Source organism: Tamandua tetradactyla, chromosome 8, assembly GCF_023851605.1.
Source record: "Tamandua tetradactyla isolate mTamTet1 chromosome 8, mTamTet1.pri, whole genome shotgun sequence".
Classification (NCBI taxonomy): Eukaryota; Metazoa; Chordata; class Mammalia; order Pilosa; family Myrmecophagidae; genus Tamandua; species Tamandua tetradactyla.
In genome coordinates this window covers 99,754,960-99,779,027 of record NC_135334.1, presented here as the reverse complement: position 1 = coordinate 99,779,027, position 24,068 = coordinate 99,754,960, and the positions used below count along the sequence as shown (strand labels likewise).

The 24,068-nt window shown below is 41.9% G+C and overlaps 1 pseudogene; it reads right to left on the bottom strand.

The window, feature by feature from the left end:
- Positions 1–22,659, bottom strand: part of LOC143645258 (protein PRRC1-like) — a 41,177-nt pseudogene extending 18,518 nt beyond the window's left edge.
- Positions 22,660–24,068: the final 1,409 nt, after the last annotated feature.

Genomic DNA, 24,068 nt, shown 5'->3' with positions numbered 1-24,068 from the left:
CTACTGAGGTGGCTGATGGACAATGCTCTTAAGCTTCCTGGTGGTCCTCAGGCTTCACTGAAGGGATACTTGACGTACTACCTGTGGTAGAGGACAGTCAGCCCACAACCTGCCACATTTTCCTGGGACCCATTAATGTACCCTGTGGTCAGGACCAGGTATGTCAGCCTGGTAGGATAAAACACAGTCAGTCCCCCATTAAATAAAGGGACCACTGTTCATTCCTCCCCCTACTGTCTAGAGAACATGTAAATATTCACTGCAGTCAGTCTGACTCTGGTGGGCATGTTTTATGACATCCAGTTCACAATCTGGTGGTTTATCTGTCCCTGGTGGGGAGGGAGCAAAGTGCCTCTATTATGCACACAAACACAAGAGAGGGATGTTGGGCATAGACTAGCTCCCTGCTTCAGCCATGGATCTAGACCCTTTGGCCATGGGGAACTAATGCCCACTAGCGAAGCTGACCTTGCTGTGTCTCTTCTCTATGTGAGTGAAACATCTACCCATCAGAGCCTGTGTGAGTTGTGCTTTTGCTGGTGACTCCAACACCTATATTTGAGTAGACTGACATCTCTATGTGTCTTTCCTTCTGTTCTAGTTTGCTAGCTGCCAGAATGCAATATACAAGAAATAGAATGACTTTTAAAAAGAGGAATTTAATAAGTTACAAGTTTACAATTCTAAGGCCATGAAAAATGTCCCAATTAAAGTAAGTCTACAGAAATGTCCAATGTAGGGCATCCAGGGAAATTACCTTGATTGAAGAAGGTCGATGAAGTTCAGGGTTTCTCTCTCAAATGGGAAGGCACATAGTGAACATGGTTAGAGTTTCTCTCTCATCTGGCAAGGCACATGGCAAACGTGGCATCATCTGTTAGCTTCCTTTCCAGGCTTCCTGTTTCATGAAGCTCCCCAGGAGGCATTATCCTTCTTCATCTCCAAAAGTCGCCAGCTTGGTGGACTCTCTGCTTCTTGTGACTGCAGTGTTCTGAAGCTTTCTCCAAAGCGCTTCTTCTTTTAAAGGATTCCAGTAAAACCAATTACATCTCCACCTAATTAAGTTTACTATCCACACTTGATTAAGTCACATCTCCAAGGAGATAATCTAATTAAAGTTCCCAACATACGGTACTGCATAGGGATTAGAAGAAATGGTTGTCTTTACAAAATGGGATTAGGATTAAAGCATGGCTTTTCTAGGGTACATAAATCCTTACAAACTGGCACACCTTCTGACTGACAGTTTGGTGTAGTCAGCAAGATCATACAAAACAGCTCGCCATGGCATGATAGAAGCATTTGGGTTTGTCATGTCAATCACTCAGGGGGTGCCAGCTCCCTGGGGGGTGACAAATTGTCTGAGATGCTCGCCTCCCTCTGGCCAACTTGGGGACAAGTAGGTGGTAAGCAGTCTTCCTGTTAACAGGGATGATGAATTGATGGGGTAGATAAGGTCTGAGATGTGGGAGCTGGATTCCAAGAAGAATAGGAAAACTATACCTTGGTTCCTGGCTGCCTGCTTGCTCCCCTACACTTGCTGAGCCTCAAAGTGTCTCAAGGGTTGCAGAGGACTCTAGAGGAGAGTCTGGGGCTCCTGTGTGGGGAATTCCACCCAGCTCAGGCTGTTTGTGAGCTACAGGCTAGACCAATTTTCAGTTAATGCCCAACAACCAATGCAATTGCTGAAAACCAAATTGTTGACATAAGATCTTTATCTGAGAGTGAGCTATAGGCTACCTGAGAGTGAGGTTAAAAGATCAATATGGGCAGAAGCCAGGGGAAGGTCATGCAACTTGGTTGGTGTGTCTGTTCTGATGAGGGAAATTACAGCCTCAGATGTCCAGGGTCAAGTGGTGCTGTCTGATAAAGTTAATTATTGAACCTTAGCTACACAAAATGTTGAACAGAACAACCAATAGGATAAAAGCATAGACGACCCATGCTACTTTGAGTCTGATTTGCTAGGAGCATAAAAATAGTATTCCCAACTGCTAGAGACTTACCAAAATGTAAACCCCCTTGGAAAACTGCTCCTGAGGCTATACCATGAGGGTGAAGCAAGAGACACTTGGCAATAAACCCCAGAGCAGGACATGGATGGAATGGTTCTGCCTTGGATAACAGCGGAGGTGTTTAGGAAGTTGAAGCCTCCCCAGTGGAAGACCCCACCGTCCCATTTGTTGCCCTCTGGGATGACAGTGGGGGAACTGGTAGCAAAGCTTCATGTAGCAGAGAGGGATGAAAGTACAACAAAAGTTAGCACCCTGCCCTAAGGGTATTAGGGAACACAAAGAGTAACTGAGGCAAGACAAATGAGGGGGTGGGGCAATGTGACCTTTGTTACTGAAGGAAGGGATCAATAAAGCAGAAATTGATGGGATTCCTACAGAAGAACACCACAGTACTAGCAGACAGAAGGAGATCCCTCTAAGTTAAGGGCTAAGGCCCTGGTAGAAATCATAAAGGAGCAGGAGGAGGGCTCAAAGGAGAAACATGAATGGAATTTCTATGCTGACCAAGTGTGCACCCAACAGGTTGTCACAATTGTCCTACAGATTCACCACTGGATGGGACACAGAAGCCAACCTCAGAAGCAAGAATGGGTCAAATCACAAACACTTACCATAGGGGATGGGGAAGCCAAAGACACAGCAATTATGAAATTCCTGTGAATGCACTCAGGTGGTGCCACATGGTGAGCTGGGCCACATCAGCCAGGGCTCAGGCCCCACGTGAGTATGGCAACGCAACCACACACAACTGCTGCACCTTAGTCACAGTTTCTGGAGGTGTCTCACTGCCATAGACACACACTCCAAATATGGGACAGCAATTCCCATGTGTCATGTGGTTGCCAGGACCTGTGCAGCTTTGGAGAAACACCTGTGCCAAGTTTTCAGATGCAAACCAGATTCCAACCAGATCAAAGTACCTCACTTATAGCACAAGTGGTCAAGCCATGGGCACATGCCCAGATTAAAAGGAGATGGGCCTTTCATGCTTCCTATCACCCCCAGATAGACAGACAATAGAATGTTGGGGACAAAGATTCAAACAGCAGCTATGCAAAGGGCATCAGGAAAGACCATGTACTGGGTAGCACTGCCATCTAAACTTTAAACACTGCACTCCTGCATAAGAGAGACATAGCGTTGCAACATTTGGGGAGAATACTGAGCTTAGAGGGGCTGGAGGATTAAGCAGTTCTTATGGTTATACTACTAAGGCTCCTCTTTTGTTATTGGTTGTCAATCTGTAAGTGTTTTAGCTTTTAGAGGGCATTCTCAGTTCTTAACCACATAAGTCTCCCCCAATGTGGATGCCTACTTCTTTGAGGCAAGAGGGTAGTTTCTGCCTCTTCAGTAAGGGCCTGGTTGCTTCTTTAATGGTTTTCACCTGATTAGGTCAGGCCCACCAAGATAATGTTCCTTTTGATTAATTCAAAATCAAATGATTTGGGACCTTACTTGCATTTGTGGAACCCTCTCACACTTCCCATGTCATTTAATTTAACCATAGGGGTGACATCTCATCAGATTCACAGGTCTCACCCACACGTGAGTGAAGGATTTATATAGGGAATATATCCCAGAAGACAGGAATCTTGGGGGAACATTTTAGAATTCTACCTACCACATCCACCAATGTGCAAAACTGAATCTTTTGTCATGTTTTAGTTTCCTTGGCTGCTGAAAAAAAATACCATGAAATGGGTCAGGTAACACTGGGAACTTATTTGCTCACGGTTTTGAGGCTAAGAGAGAGCCCAAATCAAGGCCTCATCAAGACAATGCCCTCTTCCTGAAGACTGGCCTTCTGAGGCTGGCTGCCGGTGCTCCTTGGTCCTGGGTTCCTCTGTCATATGGAAATTCCTGCTGGCCTCTTTGTTCTCTTCTGGGTTCTACTGAATTTCAGATTCTTACTTCCTGTAGCTTTTTCTCTCTGTCTGAGTTTCATTCCACATATAAAGGATTCCGGTAATAGTATTAAGACCCATCTTGATTAAGATGGGCCACAACTTAACTGAAGTAACCTCCCAAAAAGTCCTACTTACAAAGGTTCACACCCACAGGAATAGGTTGAGTTTAAGAACATTTTTTTCTCGGGTACGTACAGCTCTAAACCACCACAGCATCCCATCCGTATTCCCACGTCACTAACTCCACCTCCACATTCCTTAGTTTATATAAGCTACTACCATCTGGACAGCTGCGTTCACTAGAAGTATAAGCATTATGCTCAATTATTTTTCCTTTCCCAACACCCATACCTCCTATCAGTGTCTCTAGGTTTAATTGATCTATTCAGTAACTATATATTGAGCACCTCCTATGTGCCAGACCCTGAGGTTGGACTTAGGAATTCAAATGGAATAAAATAAGCAAAGACTTCAGCCTCCATTTCCAGAATGAATGCATTAATCTGGGCCCATATTATCATTTTCTTAGCATAAGTACAATAATATTGTGCTATAATTTATTTTATGACATCACTCATCTTGTACTGTGTATTATAATTCATGAAAGAATTCAAATATTTGCTACTCAACTTTGAGTGTCTTGGGGATAAGATTTAAGCTTCATCCCTTTACATGCATCCCTCAGTTCTTTGCAAAAGCATGGCACCTTGTACATGCTCAGTAAATGCTTGCTAATAAGTGAAACATTGAAATGTGAAATTCTCAGAATCTTAATAAGCATCTTTTACAGAAAATAAGTTGATATATATATATATATATATGTATCACATTTTTATGTTCAGCTTTAGTTTCAGAATCCAAATCCTTCTCACTAACTGTAGCAGCTTCTCTCAGTGCTCCATCCATCACCCCTCAGCACTTACCTCTACGTGAAAAAGACCACTTATTGTGAAAACACATGAATCTCTGCCTAAGGACTTTTCACTTGCCACAGAAGCATCTTCAACCAGCTGGAGGGCAAGCCTGAAATGTCCCTTCAAGGAGCCCTCAACCACCGATGGATAGTAATTTGACAGAAATATTTCCCAACTTCTTCACCTGTTGGCTGGATAAATCTGAAGTATGTTCTACACTTTCTCCCAGAAGCCTTCAGAGGAATTGGGTATCATGTGCCCGCAGACAGAGGAAACTTTTCTGATAATGCATTCTGTCTTAACTTTCTTCCTGTTTGGTCTAACTTTTCCACTCTCCAATCTGTACTTCTCTTTCTCTTAAGTAAACTATTTGTGGTGAAATAATTTCCTCAAGGTCAGCTTTTGAAGTAATGCAAATAAAGACTCCGTCTCCACAGTTACATCCTAGCCCAAACCACCATGATTTCCTGCTTGGAATTCTAAAATAGTTTCCTAACTCCTCTTCTTGCTTTCAACTTGGCTGCCCCTACAGAATTTTCTCAAGTCAACAGATATGATATTTAAAAACTTGTGTTAAATCAGGTTGTTCTGCTCAAAATCCTGTAATGACCCCTTATTGCACTCAGATTAAAAGAACTGAATGATCCTATATGATCCAATCCCCAGCTACTTCCCTAACCCCAGCTTCTCCTCTGCTCCCATTTCATCACTCTACTATAGCCACATTGTTCCCCATGCTATTCCACAAATATAAGAGGCGGATTCTCCTCCAACCTCATCTGCCAGGGCTTTTGTATTTCTGTTCCTATTCACTGGAATAATCTTCCCACTTATATCTGAATGGTCCTTTCTCTGCCTACTTCAGGTTTTTATGGAACTATCATTATCTCAGTGAGAACATCTCATTGTAATTGTCATTTTCTGATTTGTGCATCTCCTTTGCATTTATCACCTTCTGACATGCTTCAAAATATACATCGTTAACCCAGAACACTCCCCACTTCCAGACTCTTATATTCATTTTTTTGACATCTTCACATGGATGTTGTGATGGTTAAATTCATGTGTCAACTTGTTCAGGGATTGGTGTCCAGTTGTTTGTTCACATAAGCACTGGTATGATTGAACTGTGAGTACATTTTGTGGACTTACATCATCAGTATGTTGATCACATCTATGCCTGATTACATCTACAATCAATGAGGAGATTGCCTTAAACTATGAGAGAAGATTTTGTTCAATCAGTTGAAGACTTTAAAAGAATTGATGATTTAAGCAATCAGAAGAGAGAATTTCCACCTCTACTTCAGCTAGCCAGCTTCTCCTGGAGAATTAATTCATCAGGGACATTCATCAGAGTTCACAGCTTGCAACCTGCCCTGTGGAATTTGAACTTTTACATCCCCACAGTTGCATGAGACAATTCTTATAAAGATCCCATAATATTTACAGGCATCTTCTGTCAATTCTGTTTCCCTAGAGAGCCCTGACTAATACAAATGTCTAATAAATGTCCCGATTCAATATGTCTGTATTAGTTAGGGTTCTCTAGAGCAACAGAATCAACAGGGAACACTTGCAAATATAAAATTTATGAAAGTGTCTCACGTGACCATAGGAACGCAGAGTCCAAAATCCACAGGGCAGGCTGCGAAGCCGATGACTCCAATGGATGGCCTGGATGAACTCCACAGGAGAGGCTCACCAGCCAAAGCAGGAATGCAACCTGTCTCCTCTGAGTCCTCCTTAAAAGGCTTCCCATGATTGCATTTAGCATCACTAATTGCAGAAGACACTCCCCTTTGGCTGATTACAAATGGAATCAGCTGTGGATGTAGCTGACGTGATCATGACCTAATGCTATGAAATGTCCTCATTGCAACAGACAGGCCAGCGCTTGCCCAATCAGATGAACAGGTACCACAACTTGGCCAAGTTGACACCTGTCCCTAACCATGACAGTCCACTCCTTGTCAACTTGGCACATATATATATATATATATATATATATATATATATCACCTTAGACCATACTTAATTTCCAAATGAAAACAAATAAGCACACATTTTTTCTTTTACCTGACAATATTCAACTGTCCTGCATATAACTGGAAACACATTAAATCTCTCCAGAATAGCGTGCAAATCCTTGGGCAACATTCATTCTTAAACTTGATATCTTACAACTTAAATAGTATAACACAAACAAAACAGCATTACAGTCCTCGTTTCTGTAACTGATCACGTGGTCGAAGTTCATATTTATCACTACCTTCTTCCACTACCCATTCCATGTTCCCTTTCCCCTCAGCAAGCACTTCAGCTGGCCGTGGTTCTTTGCCTGGTGGGGTGACCCAAACCTTCATTCCTGAAGTCTCAGAGCCATTAGTGGTCGTGCCTGGATTCTGTTGTTGCAGTTTTCCATTGATTTTAATCACAGGGCATGGTAGTACTAATAGACGCCCCAGGGGATCTCCTATATTCCAAGAAAACTCTTCTTTACCTCCATTATGTAGTTGCAGTCCTATTTCCTTCTGATAGTCAGGGTCAATTACCCCAGACAATAATGTAATCCCCTTCTTGGTGTGTTGATCCAGAGGCATAAGTAGCCCAAAGTGGCCAGGTGGCAATCTTAACTTCCAGTTCAGTGGTATCACTGTTGTTTCTCCTGGAGAAAGCACACCCTGTTTTGGAACTAAAACCTGTAGACCAGCAGAACTCAGGGTAGCAGGGACAGGAAGAAAAAATTTTCCTAGTGGATCACTAGGAGTAATAGTGAGTGGTACCACACCCATTTCCGCCCCTTGGTTCCTGGACCCATGGATCCTGGCTATGGGAGAAACAGCACCATACAGTGGACACTGATTCAGAGCATACACAGCTTCCTGGAGAACATTACCCCAGCCTTTCAAGTTTTTGCCACCTAGTTGGCACCGTAATTGAGTTTTCAAAAGGCCATTCCACCGTTCTATCAATCCAGCAGCTTCTGGATGATGGGAAACATGGTAAGACCAGAGAATTCCATGAGCATGTGCCCATTCCCGCACTTCATTTGTTGTGAAGTGTGTTCCTTGATCCGAAGCAATGCTATGTGGAATACCATGACGATGGATAAGGCATTCTGTAAGCCCACGGATAGTAGTTTTGGCAGAAGCATTGCGTGCAGGGAAAGCAAACCCATATCCAGAGTATGTATCTATTCCAGTTAGAACAAATCGCTGCCCCTTCCATGAAGGGAGTGGTCCAATGTAATCAACCTGCCACCGTGTAGCTGGCTGGTCACCTCGGGGGATGGTGCCATATCGGGGGCTGAGTGTGGGTCTCTGCTGCTGGCAGATTGGGCACTCAGCAGTGGCTGTAACCAGGTCAGCCTTGGTGAGTGGAAGTCCATGTTGTTGAGCCCATGCATAACCTCCATCCCTACCACCATTACCACTTTGTTCATGAGCCCATTGGGCAATAACAGGAGTTGCTGGGGAAAGAGGCTGACTGGTATCCATAGAACGGGTCATCTTATCCACTTGATTATTAAAATCTTCCTCTGCTGAAGTCACCTTCTGGTGTGCATTCACATGGGACACAAATATCTTCATGTTTTTAGCCCACTCAGAAAGGTCTATCCACATACTTCTTCCCCAGACCTCTTTGTCACCAATTTTCCAATTATGGTCTTTCCAAGTCCCTGACCATCCAGCCAAACCATTAGCAACAGCCCATGAGTCAGTATACAAACGCACCTCTGGCCAGTTTTCCTTCCAAGTAAAATGAACAACCAGGTGCACTGCTCGAAGTTCTGCCCACTGGGAGGATTTCCCCTCACCACTGTCCTTCAAGGACACCCCAGAAAGGGGTTGTAATGCTGCAGCTGTCCACTTTTGGGTGGTACCTGCATATCGAGCTGAACCATCTGTAAACCATGCCCGAGTTTTCTCTTCCTCAGTCAATTCACTGTAAGGAACTCCCCAAGAGGCCATAGCTCTGGTCTGGGAAAGAGAAGGTAATGTGGCAGCAGGAGTGGAAACCATGGGCATTTGTGCCACTACTTCATGTAACTTACTTGTGCCTTCAGGAGCTGCTCTGGCTCTATCTCGTATATACCATTTCCACTTTACAATAGAGTGTTGCTGTGCACACCCAACTTTATGGCTTGGTGGGTCAGACAACACCCAACTCATGATAGGCAACTCAGGTCTCATGGTAACTTGGTGGCCCATGGTTAAGCGTTCAGTCTCTACTGAGGCCCAGTAGCAGGCCAAAAGCTGTTTCTCAAAAGGAGAGTAGTTATCTGCAGCAGATGGTAAGGCTTTGCTCCAAAATCCTAAGGGTCTGCGTTGTGATTCTCCTATAGGGGCCTGCCAAAGGCTCCAGACAGCATCTCTATTTGCCACTGACACTTCCAGCACCATTGGATCTGCTGGATCATATGGCCCAAGTGGCAGAGCAGCTTGCACAGCAGCCTGGACCTGTCGCAGAGCCTCCTCTTGTTCAGGTCCCCACTCAAAATTAGCAGCTTTTCTGGTCACTCGATAAATGGGCCGGAGTAGCACATCCAAATGAGGAATATGTTGTTGCCAAAATCCAAAAAGACCCACTAGGCGTTGTGCCTCTTTTTTGGTTGTGGGAGGGGCCAGATGCAGCAATCTATCCTTCACCTTAGAAGGGATATCTTGACATGCCCTACACCACTGGACACCTAGAAATTTTACTGAGGTGGAAGGCCCCTGTATTTTTGTTGGATTTATCTCCCATCCTCTGACACACAAATGCCTTACCAGTAAATCTAGAGTAGTTCTACTTCTTGCTCACTAGGTCCAATCAACATGATATCATCAATATAATGGACCAGTGTGATGTCTTGTGGGAGGGAGAAACGATCAAGGTCTCTGCGAACAAGATTATGACATAGGGCTGGAGAGTTGATATACCCCTGAGGTAGGACAGTGAAAGTATATTGCTGACCTTGCCAGCTGAAAGCAAACTGTTTCTGGTGGTCCTTACTAATAGCTATTGAGAAAAAAGCATTTGCCAGATCAATTGCTGCATACCAGGTACCAGGGGATGTATTGATTTGCTCAAGCAATGATACTACATCTGGAACAGCAGCTGCAATTGGAGTTACCACCTGGTTGAGTTTACGATAATCCACTGTCATTCTCCAAGACCCATCTGTTTTCTGCACAGGCAAAATAGGAGAGTTGAATGTGGATGTGGTGGGAATCACCACCCCTGCATCTTTCAAGTCCTTAAGAGTGGCAGTAATCTCTGCAATCCCTCCAGGAATACGATATTGCTTTTGATTTACTATTTTGCTTGGTAGGGGCAGTTCTAGTGGCTTCCACTTGGCCTTTCCCACCATAATAGCCCTCACTGCATGAGTTAGAGAACCAACGTGGGGATTCTGCCAGTTGCTCAGTATGTCTATGCCAATTATACATTCCGGAACTGGGGAAATAACTACAGGATGGGTCCAGGGGCCCACTGGACCCACTGTGAGACGGACCTGAGCTAAAACTCCATTGATCACCTGGCCTCCATAAGCCCCCACTCTGACTGGTGGTCCAGAGTGACGTTTTGGGTCCCCTGGAATTAATGTCACTTCTGAACCAGAGTCTAATAATCCCCGAAATATGATCATTTCCTTTTCCCCAATGCACATTTGCCCTGGTAAAAGGCCATCGGTCTCCTTGGGGAATACTTAGAGGAAGGTTAACAGTATAAATTTGTGGCAGTGTAACAGATTTCTCCCCCATAGGACTTGGCCTCCCCTTCATTCAAGGGGCTCAGGGTCTGTAAACTGTTTCAAGTCTGGAAATTGGTTAAGGGGCCGTGACTCTGTGTTTTTGTAATTCAGGTTAGACTTCTGTTCCCTTGACCTAGAACTCTTTTGTTTATACAGCTCCAACAAGAATTTAGTAGACTGCCCTTCTATTCTATTTCTAGGCACCCCATGATTTACTAGCCAATGCCACAAATCTCTGCATCTCATATAATTTTGATGCCTCCTTTGAGTTTGTTGTCTATTATAATACCCACGTCTACCCTGTCTTTGGTGATTAAGTGCTGCCACCTGGCTTCTGCCAACTCGGGATCCTGTCATCCCCATTGTGTTTAAGGATTCCAGCTCAGTGACAGCAGTTCCTACAGTAATATCTGACCTACAGAGAAGTGCAACCACAGAGCTCTTGAGGGATGATGGTGCTAGTCTCACAAATTTATTTCTCACTGTTCTGGTAAAAGGTGCATCCTCTGGACATTCCTGGGGTGTAAGAGCAGGCTTTGCATGATAAATCCACTCTAACATCCCAATCTCTCTAAGCCTCTGGATCCCCTCATCTACATTATACCAGGGCAGTTCTGGCATTTCAACCTCAGGTAATGTTGTCCACCTTTTGATCCATGTTTCAACCAACCACCCAAACAAGCTGTTAACACCTTTTCTAACTGCTCTAGCTATAACATTTAATGCAGAATCTCTGCTTAGTGGGCCCATATCAATAAATTCAGCCTGATCCAGCCTTATATTCCTCCCACCATTATCCCACACTCTTAAAATCCATTGCCACACATATTCCCCTGATTTCTGTCTATATAAATTGGAAAACTCACACAGTTCTTTTGGAGTATAACGTACCTCCTCATGTGTGATACTTTGTACCTCACCTTTAGGGGCCTGTTGGGACTTTAGTCTAGTTATAGGTCTAGAAGAAATGAGGGGTGGTGGGGGTGGGTCATGAAAAGAATTAGAAATATCTTCCAAGCCATTTGCTTCAGGGCTTTCATTTGCAGTTTCATCTGGTGAAACAGGATTAATAACTCTAGGGCTAATCCCTTCAGGAGGAGGTTGGGTGGCCAATTTCTCAAGGCAGGCTGGAGGTGGGGCATCTATGTCCTCAGGGCAGACTATTACAGGGTTATCTAAAGAAGGCTCAGCATGGTCTAGGGTTTCAACCTCACCCCCAACATCATTATCGATCCATATGTCACCATCCCATTTTTCAGGGTCCCACTCCTTTCCAATCAATGCTCTCACTTTAACAGCAGACACCATGCAAGACTGAGATTTCAGATTACGTTGTAAAGTTGCTACTCTAACAATAAGATTCTGAGTCTGATTTTCAGAGATCTCAAGTCTACGGCTACAGGAAATAAAATTTTCCTTCAGGATACTCATAGAAACCTCTACATCTTTCAGACGGCACTTAAGCTTCTTGTTTGAAGCCTTAAGCCCATCCCTTTCACCCTTTAATGTAGACAGTGTATCTAACAACAACCAACCAACATCTCTATAACCCTTATTCCTACAAAACTCTGTAAAGGTGTCAAAAACATTATCCCCCAGAGTCTGGCTTCGTACAAGCGAAGCATTAGGAGAATCGAATGATGATATTTTGACTATCTCCTTTGCCAACTTAGTCCATGGATTGGGAGTGTCATTCTGATTACGGGAATCAGAGTCCTTAGTGTCTCTGAGCCCAGTCAGAGTAGAAAACCATTCATAAAAACCCATTTTTAAGATTCTGTTCCTTAAGAACCACTCCCGGTACCAAGATGTATTAGTTAGGGTTCTCTAGAGCAACAGAATCAACAGGGAACACTTGCAAAGATAAAATTTATGAAAGTGTCTCACGTGACCGTAGGAACGCAGAGTCCAAAATCCACAGGGCAGGCTGCGAAGCCGATGACTCCAATGGATGGCCTGGATGAACTGCACAGGAGAGGCTCACCAGCCAAAGCAGGAATGCAACCTCTCTCCTCTGAGTCCTCCTTAAAAGGCTTCCCATGATTGGATTTAGCATCACTAATTTCAGAAGACACTCCCCTTTGGCTGATTACAAATGGAATCAGCTGTGGATGTAGCTGACGTGATCATGACCTAATGCTATGAAATGTCCTCATTACAACAGACAGGCCAGCGCTTGCCCAATCAGATGAACAGGTACCACAACTTGGCCAAGTTGACACCTGTCCCTAACCATGACAATGTCTTTTACTGAAATGTCAATCTTCCACCCCAAACTGCTTCACTTTCCACTTGATGTCAGCTCCACACTTTAAATATCTTTAGTATAGGTACTTTCACTGCCTGAAACACTCTACTCTTATGCAGCTGTTAGGCAAACTCTCTCCTCTTCTTCAAATGATATTTATCCTGATCACTCTGTTACTGAAAAAAATATGCTTCTTCTCCTCCCCCTGTGCTATTTTTCTTTGTTTGTGAGAACACTCATTAACTTCTAACATAAACTATGATTTTCTTCTCAGTTTTTTTTTTTTTAAGTCTGGCTCCTCTGAACAAAAAAATATAAAGCTCCATGATATTTATGACTTTTATCCAGTTTACTCTTTGAGGTAATTCAAGCAAGTAAATGATGCTAGCAAATAATATATACTGAATAAATAAATTATATTTCATGTGTTAATTTTGTTTAATATTGGTCTTTACCTATTGAGGTTGCCACTTTGCAAAGCATACATATTATGTTCTATGTGAATGACACTTCTTGTTGGGCTATATTTATAGTCTCTCTGACACACCAATAAACTGTAAACTCCATGATTTGTTCCTGCTTTGTTCTTGACTGAAGCTTCAAGTTACTATACATGGTAACATATATACAACCTTAAATTTCCCCCCTTTAACCACATTCTAATATATAATTCAGTGGTGTTGATTGTACTCATAATATTGTGCTACCATGAGCACCATCCATCACTAAAACTTTTCCAACAGCCTAAAGAGAAAGTCTTTACTCCCCATTCCCTAACCCACCCCAGCCCGTTGGTAACCTGTCTCTAATGAATTTACTTATTCACATTATTTCATATCAGGATATCATACAATATGTGTCCATTTCTGTCTGACATTTCATTCAACATGATGTCTTCAGCGTTCATCAATGAAGTCTAATGTATCAGAACTTCATTCCTTCTTATGCCTGAATAATATTCCAACCCACATTATTGAATTAGGAGTAAAAGAACAGTTGTTCCCCTAAAATTGGATCAGGATTAAAACGTGACTTTTATAGGATACATAATATTTTCATACCAGCACAGGCAGGATTATTTCCAACTTTTCTGAGTCTTTATTTTTTTCTTGGGCTTGCCCTTGCTGATAACTAGGAGTTTCCCCATTTACAGGAATTTGAATGTCTCCTTTACTCCTTATAAAATAGACTTACACACTCTCGGGGGTGTTCTGTAGTATGACTTAAAAACAGATAATCCTTTCTCTTAGGCCACCTTGACAATTAATTTTTGTTCTTCTTTAATTTTATGCAAGTTGATTCTGACTAAATGGCAAGCTCTGGGAGTACAAGCCAAGATGAGTTCCCTGTTCAGTCTCTAAGAATGCCACCAGATAGATCAACCCTGACATACAGGCACCAGGAATGCACATAGGGATAACTCTGCTCCCTCTGGGAGCAGGAATAGGGCCAGTGCTGAAAGTGGGAGCATAGGCTGGCTCCACGCAGCACCAGGGACAGAATGGATATGGGGCAGCAGACATGCCACAACCTCCTAATATTTTTTAAAGGTGTATTTTCTTGACTTGGCACTTGTCCAGTCCTATAACAATTTGAGTGTTTTCTGGGATTCTGAGGAAGATGGCTATGTTAGTTTCTGCTAGTTGTTCAAAGAGTCTATGGAGGAATGATACCATGGAGTGTCTTATATTTCCATTGTGGTTGACTGGAATCCAATGACTTAGACTTGTTAAATGTTGATTTCCCTGCCATTAGACCAGTGAAAGAGACATCTATCTGTTTTCTGTCAAATAGCAGAGAAAATCAATACAGTGCTTAGTACATGGATTATGAATGTTTATGATTTGGTTGGAAGTATAAAAATCAAGAATATTGAGCTCTGAATTTTGTTTCTTTATACTTACATATTTTCAGATTATATCAACCCTAACACCCATAGGGGAAAGGAAAGGAAAAGGAAGATCAAAATTATAAAACGCTTGGTGCTGGGCACAAGTAGGGAATTAGAATAAGAGATATTGTAGTTAGTTCCATGAGAAACAAGGGTGAAATAGTTATCCATTGCATGATGGATCTTTAATACTGTTTAGCAGTTGTCAACAAAGTCTGTAGATGAGATCAACAAGCATGTTGATATCTTCTGTCTATGGTAAAAATAAAAATATAGACAACTTAGAAATTATAAGAGAAAACTTCTGTAAAAAAAAAAGAAATACAGCATACAACTTTCACATACTCACTCATATAGTCAGGTGCACACCTAGACACATAGTTACACCTTACTGCCAACTCTTGCATCAAATGACTCTATTTTGAGCAGGACATTTGAGGAAGATTTATGGGGTATTCAGTGACTGTTCATTCTTATCCATGAGTAAGTTTCACTCTGCAATGAAGAGTGATGGAGACTTCAGATTCATGATTTCGGTTATTAATATGATGCTGAAAGACTTCTGGCTGCCAGTTTTCTACTCTGCACCATTGATTGGCCATGGTTGATTGTCATATTCATTTATTTCTTCCAAACTCTCTTTTTGTTTTGAAGTTGTAAAAAATACTCAGAGACTTGGCATCAGCCAGATAGCCTTTACTGTAGTTGGGTTCATGACTCTTTCAATGTAATTGATGCTTAACTGTTCACTTTTTTACCTAGCCAGTAAGCATCAGCCTTCCAAAGAAATCTCCCAAATAATGGAGGGAACAAAGTCAACATACTACAAAAACAGAAGAGACAATTACCCTGCTATGGTTGTACATTTTTTTGTGATTGGAGACAGACAGTAAATAGTAAATGGGTAAATAAAATTTTATTGTGTGGTGAAAGGTAATAAGTGCTATGGAAAAAAATAAGGAAATCGGAGGTATCAGAGATGTATCTGGAGGTGGTTACCATTTTATAGAATTAAATGGGGCAGTTCTCTCCAATAGGGCTCTCTCAAAGTTTACTCAGAGCTGAGGGTTAGTGTGCAAATGATTTACTAAAAATGATATGCAGGAAAATGGTGACAGATTTGGGTAAGTAGGAGAGGAAAGAGGAAAACAAATGAAGGAGCAACTTCAGGCAAGTACACATCCTCAACCTGATTCAGCAAGGAGCTGTACAGTGTAAATAAGATTCTATGTCAGCAGGGGCAAAGAGGTAAACTTCTCCATTTGCACACCAATCAGTCATTGGCTAAGGGCTACCCTAGTGGGTCAAAGAAGGAATTGAAAATCTCAGTCATATCTGGGTCTCTGTGTATGGCAAGTCAGGTCCAATAAATAGCATGAGGGCAATCCTACAAAGAGTGTAGGAGATACAGGTGTTAGAAGGAAAAGTTATGGAAGGAGCACAAGAAAATGACAATATTTATATGAGAAAACCTGAGCAGAACACCAACAGTATCTGCTGCAGTGGTCATAATAGGCTTCTTCAACTATGTAAAATTGTTAGAATTAAGGGAGCTAGCCAAGCAGATGTCAAAGGGGAAGAACATTTCAATAGGTAAGAAAGTTTAAAGCAATAACCTTGTGGTCAATTAAATTAAGACCATGTATTCTTTGACAGTTTCTCAAAAGTTGAATCCAAATTCACCTCCTTTTTAGTGTGGGCCGGAGTTCATAATCTGTTTCTAATTGAATTGAATAACATAGACGTAATGATGTGCAACTTCTGAAGCTAGATTATCAAAAAACTTTGACTTGGTCTCCTGCTCTTGGACCACTTACTCTGGGAGAAGCCAACTGCCATGTTGTGAGAACACAGGTAACCGTAACAAAAGAACTTCATGATGAGGAATTGAGACCTCTAGCCTACAGTGAATGAGTCTTTCTGAAGTAGGTCCTATAGAACTAGATGAGTTCGTAGATGATTGCAGCTCTGGCCAAAAGCTTGACAGCAATCTTGTAGGAAACTCCGAGCTAGAGCCATTCAGTTAAGTTGCTCTTGAATTCCTGACCTTTAGAATCTGTGAGATTTCCTTAATTTGTTTGTTACAAACTCCTGCATATTGGGAGTAATTTGTTTGCAGCATCAGATTTAGGTCCTCAGTGAGGAATATATCTTCTGTGTCAAGAAATATAAAGAGGGTTATTCTGAAATATTAAAGGTTAAGTCAACAACATGAAACAGTTATAACGCCATATCATATTTGATATGTGACTCATGGTAGGCTTTTTCACTTTCTAATAAACCTGTTTCCTTATCTGTAATAGAATAGGATATTTCAGTTGAGACTGAGGATTTTGGCATTAAAACACATATTTCATTTTAAGAAAGTTGAACGTGAAAATATTTTTGCTTCATATCACCAGTCATAGGAGTCAGAAAAGGAAGTTCTAGACAAGAGGAAAGGAAATTTAACACTTATTAGGGAAGTATTGATGGAAAGTAGCCACCTGGGAATCACTTCAACTTCTCAGAGGGAGAGGCTACAAGCCTTATCAGGAAAACTAATAGAAGCAGTAAGTGTTGACTCCTGCATCTCAGACACAAAAGTGTTTGAACTCTTGTACTGGTTTGAAACTATTGTGTACCCTAGAAAGCCGAGTTTTAATCCTGATATAATTTTGTAGGGGTAGCCATTTCTTCTAATCTTGATTTAACACTGTAGGGTGGAAACTTTGATTAGATTATCTCCATGGAGATATGACAGGCCCGACTGTTGGTGTGAACTTTTGATTAGATAGGCATGTGACTCCACCCATTCTGTGTGGGTCTTGATTAGTTTACCAGGTACCTTTAAATGAGGAAACATTTTGGAAACAGCTTAGAGCTGACACTTGGAGAACAGATGCAGACACTTGGAGAGCAGAGCTAACAAAACCAACACAAGACCCAGATGACTAGAGATGCAGAGCCAAGCAGACATTACCAGGTACCTTCCCATGAGAGGCTAAGCAAGCCAGAACCTGGAGAGAGTCAAGGGAAGTCAAGAGATGAAACATAGTTTCAGAGAAGCTAGTGAGGAACCCCCCATGGGAACAGAGGTTAAAAGCAACAGAGCCCAGGAGCAAGGTACGAGCAGATACCAGCCACATACCTTCACAGCTGATAGAGGTGTTCCAGATGGCATCAGCCTTTCTTGAGTGAAGGTAACTTCTTGTCGGTGCCTTAATTTGGACATTTTCTCAACCTTAGAAGGTAAACTTGCAACTTACTAAATTCCCTTTTTAAAAGCCATTGTACTTCTGGTATATTGCTTTCTGGCAGCATTAACAAATTAATACAACTATGAAGAGCATACTTTGGAGAACTTAAATCACTTAGGCTGAAATGGGTAGAAAGCACTGTCGATATGGTCAAGTTCACATGTTTTGAATCTGATAAAACTAAATTTAATTTCCAGGGCTATCACCCACTTGCTGAGAAGCCTCTGAGTAACTTCACAATATCTCTAATTCTCTGTTTTGTCTAGGATGTACAAATGATAATACAAACTTCATTACAATGGTTTTGCATAGTACAATAAATCCAACAGGCCCAGTAAGGTGGTTGGCAATGTCCTTACACAAAGAGAATATTAAATTACAGTAGATACTGTTATTACTGAAAAGCAACAGACCACTAAGGGGAGGAGGTGCTTCCGAATCCCTCCCTAATGCACAAGGTTTCCCTAACGTCTATGTTTTTTCTGTCCTTGGTACCTCCAAAAAAGGACATTAGTACATGAAAAGAACATTTGAAATGGCTGGGAAAGCCCATACAGCAATTTCCCTTCCTTAGCAACAAGAACAGAAATGACCATTCCCAAGGCTTTCATGTACTTTATCTTTCCCAAAGCAACATTGAAAGAAACCATTAGCAGCAACATTAGAAACATCAAAGGACTCATTTTCTCCCATCACTTTTATTTCTTCTTTTCTTTCATAATCCCCAATTCTCTTTTGATGCTTGTTGTTGTTGCTCTTTTTGAATTTAAATTGCTCATTGTAGAGTTCTTTGAAGGGACCTGAGGAAAGAGGAGCATGACTTCTGGAAAGGAAACAGTGCTGTTCTCTATGTTCAAAGCACTGGAGCACGTGTCTAAAGTCAAGACTCATGAAGAGTCTTGGCAGCTGCTAAGGCCACAATAGGCCACGTGCCTTAGCCTAAGACTGACCCAGAGCTAATTTCTCACACATGCTGAATGTATTCAAATATACACAGTTTGACCAATCCCAAACACAGATTAAATATGCATTCTGATACTATCCAAACTCATATGATCTATAGTTAAATCCTTTCTTATCCCAAAGCTTTTCACATCAGGACAAACTTGTCACACTTCTTGATTTACTACATATTATTAGTACCTAGTATTTGATTCATGACATATTTGCTCTTGTGAAGATTTTTAGTTTGGGGAGGTAAACAAAGGTGTAAAAATAATAACATTACTTAGTTGTTATTGCATTGCTGATAAATAAAAAAGTAAAATATAATTGCAAGTGACTGAGTCTTATAGGCAGGGAAAGTTTTTCTAAGGAAGGAACTTTAACTCAAGTTCTGAATGACAAGAGAGGTACCAAGAATGTAAAGTTTCACATATAGGAAAGAGCTTAGTCTTTTCAAAGGACAGAAAGGAAACCAGCATGACTAAAGTACAGAGGTACTTGTTTAAGGGTACAAGTGGTTATGAGATGCAGCGAGGAGGTGGGCAGGGGCCAGATCATGTAGAGCGTCTATGTGAGAATGATCTACTAAGATGAAGTAATGCAAGAAGGAGGGGAGGCGTAGTTAGGGGATTGTTACCTCAGTGTTTCTTAGACTATGGTAGGAAGAGTGGAGATCAAGAGAAATGTGTGGATTAAGGATATGTTTTAGAAGTAGAATCAGACGGGCTTGTTAATAGATTGGAAAGATTGGAAAGAGGATAAGTGAAAGTGAGAAATCAGGGTGACTGCTATGTTTGGGGCTAAAATAGATGGATAGTTATGCCATTTACTGAGATACAAGGGACAGAATAAGAAGCAGATTTAGAAAGTCAAAATCAGTTCAAAATCTTATCAAAGTCAGTTACAGGCATGGTCATCCTAAGGCAAAATTCTCTTCTGGATGTGGACCTGTGAAAACTCAGAACAAGTTATCTGCTGCTAATGTACAAAAGAGGTACAGTCATAGGATATATGTTCCCATTGCTGTAGGAGAGACTGGAAGGAAAACAGGTATCACTGAACCTAAACAATTCTGAAAACTTTCAGGGCAAACTCCATTAGATTTCAAAGTCTGAGGGTCATTCATCCTCGGGGCTTTAGAAAGTAGCAGCCTTGACTCTTTCTAAGGGCTTGTGCAGTGGCCCTACCCTCTCCAAACACTAGGGTGATGGTTGTAACATTGGGATACGTTGGAAAGACCATTGTTTTCTTGGCTCTAACCTCTCCAAGTATCAGTGCAACACCTGGGCGCATGCTCCACCCCCTCCGAACAATGGGGCAGCAGTAAGGCTCTCCCTAATCCCCAAAGAATATGTTCCACCTCTCTGAGGCTTAGGACTCTGAAACTCTTCCTGAGCAGGGTAGAAGGCCTGCCCTCTGCCTTTGGAATAAAGTCACCCTCTCCGAGTGCATGGGTGGGTCCACTCTCCTGGCCCAAGTTTTCTTGGCTTCAGACCTTAGCTTCCATGGTTCTGCCCTTGAAGTTAATTTTCCTTCAATTTGCCCCTTTTCTGTTCCTTTTAGTCCAGACTGGCAGTGATTTCATTTATACAAATACTACAACAATCTTGATGGTTTTCTATATAGTATACTGGGATCATACCTATCAGACAATAGGACTTTCCAAAAATCCCTTCTGGATAACTCCATTTCCGATCCTGGCTTATCCTGTAATGACTGATTGGTTCCGTTTGGTTACATTCTCATGTGGGGCACTAGTCTCTGGAATCTTCTTTTCTGGGAGCCCAGAATTTTCCAAACCATCAATTTCTGGTTTCTTTGTATCCAAGAGTTCAGTTCTCAGCTTATCTCTTTTCTGCAGCATTTCACTATAAGCTACAAGGAGAAACCAGGCTTCATTTTACACATTTAATTCGGAAATCTCCTCAGCTACATTTTCCAGTTTATGGATTTTAAAATCTACCTTCTTTCCATAACCAGTGGTCAATTTTGCCAAATACTCTACAACTTTAAAACAAAGACGGTCTTCCTTCCAGGTTGCAATAATAAGTGCATAATTTCTGTTTAAGGGCTTATCAGAAATTTCTTTAGAGCCCACATTTCTACCAATAGTCTCTTGAAGGCATTCTAGCTCCTCACAACTCCTCCAGAATCTTTCCCTTTTCCATTTGAAAATCTGTTCCAACATGTTTGGAACAGCACCCCACTCTTCTTGTACCAAGACACCAAGACAAAAGATAAGTTATTGCATCTGGCCACTCCTATGACCAAAAAAGAGGCACAATGCCCATTTGGGCTGTTTGGATTTTGCAGACAACATAGTCCTCATTTGGGTGTTCTACTCTGGCCAATTTGCTGAGTGACCAGAAAAGCTAATAATTTTGAATGGGGACCAGAACAAGAGGGGGCCCTGTGACAGGTCCAGGCTGTTGCACAAATTGTTCTGCCGCTTAGGCCATATAATCAAGCAGATCCAATGGTGGTGAAAGTGTCAGTGGCAAACAGATATGGTGTCTGGAGGCTTTGGTAGGTCCCTATATGAGAATCACAATGCAGGTCTTTAGGATTTTGGAATAAAGCCTTAACATTCTCTGCAGATAACTACTCTCCTTTTGAGAAGCAGTCTTTGGCCTGGCACTGGACCTTAGTAGAGGCTGAACACTTAACCATGGGCTACCAAGTTACCATGAGACCTGAGTGGCCTGTCACAAACTGTATGTCATCTGACCCACCAAGCCATAAAGTTGGGGATGCACAGCAGAACTTCATCATAAAATGGAAATGATATATAAGAGACAGGCCTTGAGTAGGCCCTGAAGGCACAAGTACTTTACATGAGAAAGTGGCTCAAATGTCCATGGCCTCCACTCCTGCCACATTACCTTCTCTTTTATAGCCCCATAGCTATGGCCTCTAGGGAAGTTCTTTACAGTCAATTGACTGGGGAAGAGAAAACTTGAGCCCGGTTTATGGATGGTTCTGCATGATATGTAGGTAGTACCTGAAAGTGGACAGCTGTAGTACGGCAACCCTTTTCTGGATGTTCTTGAAGAGCAGTGGTAAGCTCTCCCAGTGGGCTGAACTTCAAGCAGTTCACCTTGTTGTTCATTTTGTTGGATGCAGAACTGACAAGAGGTGCTTTTGTATACTGACTCATGGTCTGTTGCTTAAGGTTTTGCAGGATGGTTAGGAACTAGGAAGCACATGTGTGGAAAATTGGTGACAAAGAGGTCTGGGAAAGAGGTATGTGAATAGACCCTTCTGAGTTGGCAAAAACATGAGGATGCGAATGCTCACCAAAGGGTGACTTTAGCAGAGTGAAATTTCAATAATCAAATGAATAAAATGACCTTTCTTATGGATACAACTCGTCCTCTTTCCCCAGCCACTCCTGCACTGTCCAATGGACTCACAAACAAAGTGGGCATAGTGGTAGGGATGGAGATTATGCATGGACTCAGCAATATGACTTCCACTTATCAAGGCTGACTTGATTATGATCACTGATAATTGCAAGGACCCATATTCAGTTCCAGTACAGCCCCATTCCCTGAGTTGATCAGCCTGCTACCTGATGGAAGGTTGATTACATTAGACCACATCCATCATGGAAGGGGCAGCAATTTGTTCTAATTGGAATAGACACATACCCTGGATAAGAGTTTGCCTTCCCTGCACACAATGCTTCTGCCAAAACTACCATCTGTGGACCTACATTTTCCAAGGTAAATCCTTATCCACTTACCTTATCTACTGTCATGGTATTCCACACATCATGGTTTCTGATCAAGGAATATACTTCACTGCAAATGAAGTGTGGGAATGGACACATGCTAATGAAATTCTCTTGTCTTACCCTGTTCCCCATCATCCAGAGGCAGCTAGATTAATAGAATGATGGAATGGCTTTTTGGAAACCCAATTATGGCACTAACCAGGTGGCAATACCTTGCAGAGCTGGGACAACATTCTCCAGGAGGCTGTGTATGCTCTGAATCAGCATCTACTCTATGGTGCTGTTTCTCCCATAGCCAGGATTCATGGGTCCAGGAATCAAGGAATAGAAAGAGGAGGGCACAACTCAGTATCATCCCTAGTGGTCTACTAGAAAAAAAAAATTGTTTCCTGTTCTGAAACCTTAAGCTTTACTGGTCTACAGGTCTTAGTTCCAAAAGGAAGCATGCTCCTACCAGGAGACACAACAATGATTCCATTGAACAGGAAGTTAAGTCTGCCACTTTGCGTTTTGGCCTTCTCAATCCTCTGAGTCAATAGGCCAGGAAGAGAATTACTATACTGGCTAGAATGTTTGATCCTAACTATCTAGGGGAAATAAGGCTGCACCTACACAATGGAGGTAAAGAAGAGTTTTCCTGGAATACAGGAGATTACTTAGGATATCTCCTATTACTCCCATGCCCTGTGATTAAAGCCAATGGAAAACTGTAACAACTCAAAACAGACATAATTTACCAATGACCCAGAAATTTCAGGAATTAACGTTTGGGTCATCCCAACAGTCAAAGAACCAAGGCCAGCTAAAGTGCTTGCTGAGGGTAAAGGGAATATGGAATGGTTAGTGGAAGAAGGTAATGATAAGTATGGACTATGACTACATGGCCAGTTACAAAAGTGAGAACTGTGAAGGTATGAATATTTCCTCCTTTGTTATGAGTATGTTTATATTTGCACATAAAGCAAATATCTTATTTTCTTCTTATCCTATGACATAAGTTGTATTGTTCATGTTATAGTATTTAAGTTACAAGATATCAAGTTTAGGAGTGAATAGTACCTAAGGTCTTGTATCCTATTCTGGAGAGATTTAGTGTTTTCGATTGTATACAGGAGAGCTGAGTATTGTTAGGTGAAACGTATGACTGTTATTGTGTTCTATTTAGAGATTAGTGTGGTTTAAGGTTATGTGTACAGCTGCCAAGTTGACAAGGGGTGGACTCTGATGGTTAGGTTCAGATGTCACCTTGGCCAGGTGACAGTGCCCAGTTGTTGGTCAGGCAAGCACTGGCCTGTTATTTGAAGGATATTTTGTGACTAGTTGATAAACCAGAAGGCTGGTTTATTAAGTCATCAGTCTGTTGTTTGCATCTGTGACTGATTACATCTATGATCAATGAAGGGTGTCTTACAAAAATGAGAGAATCCAATCAG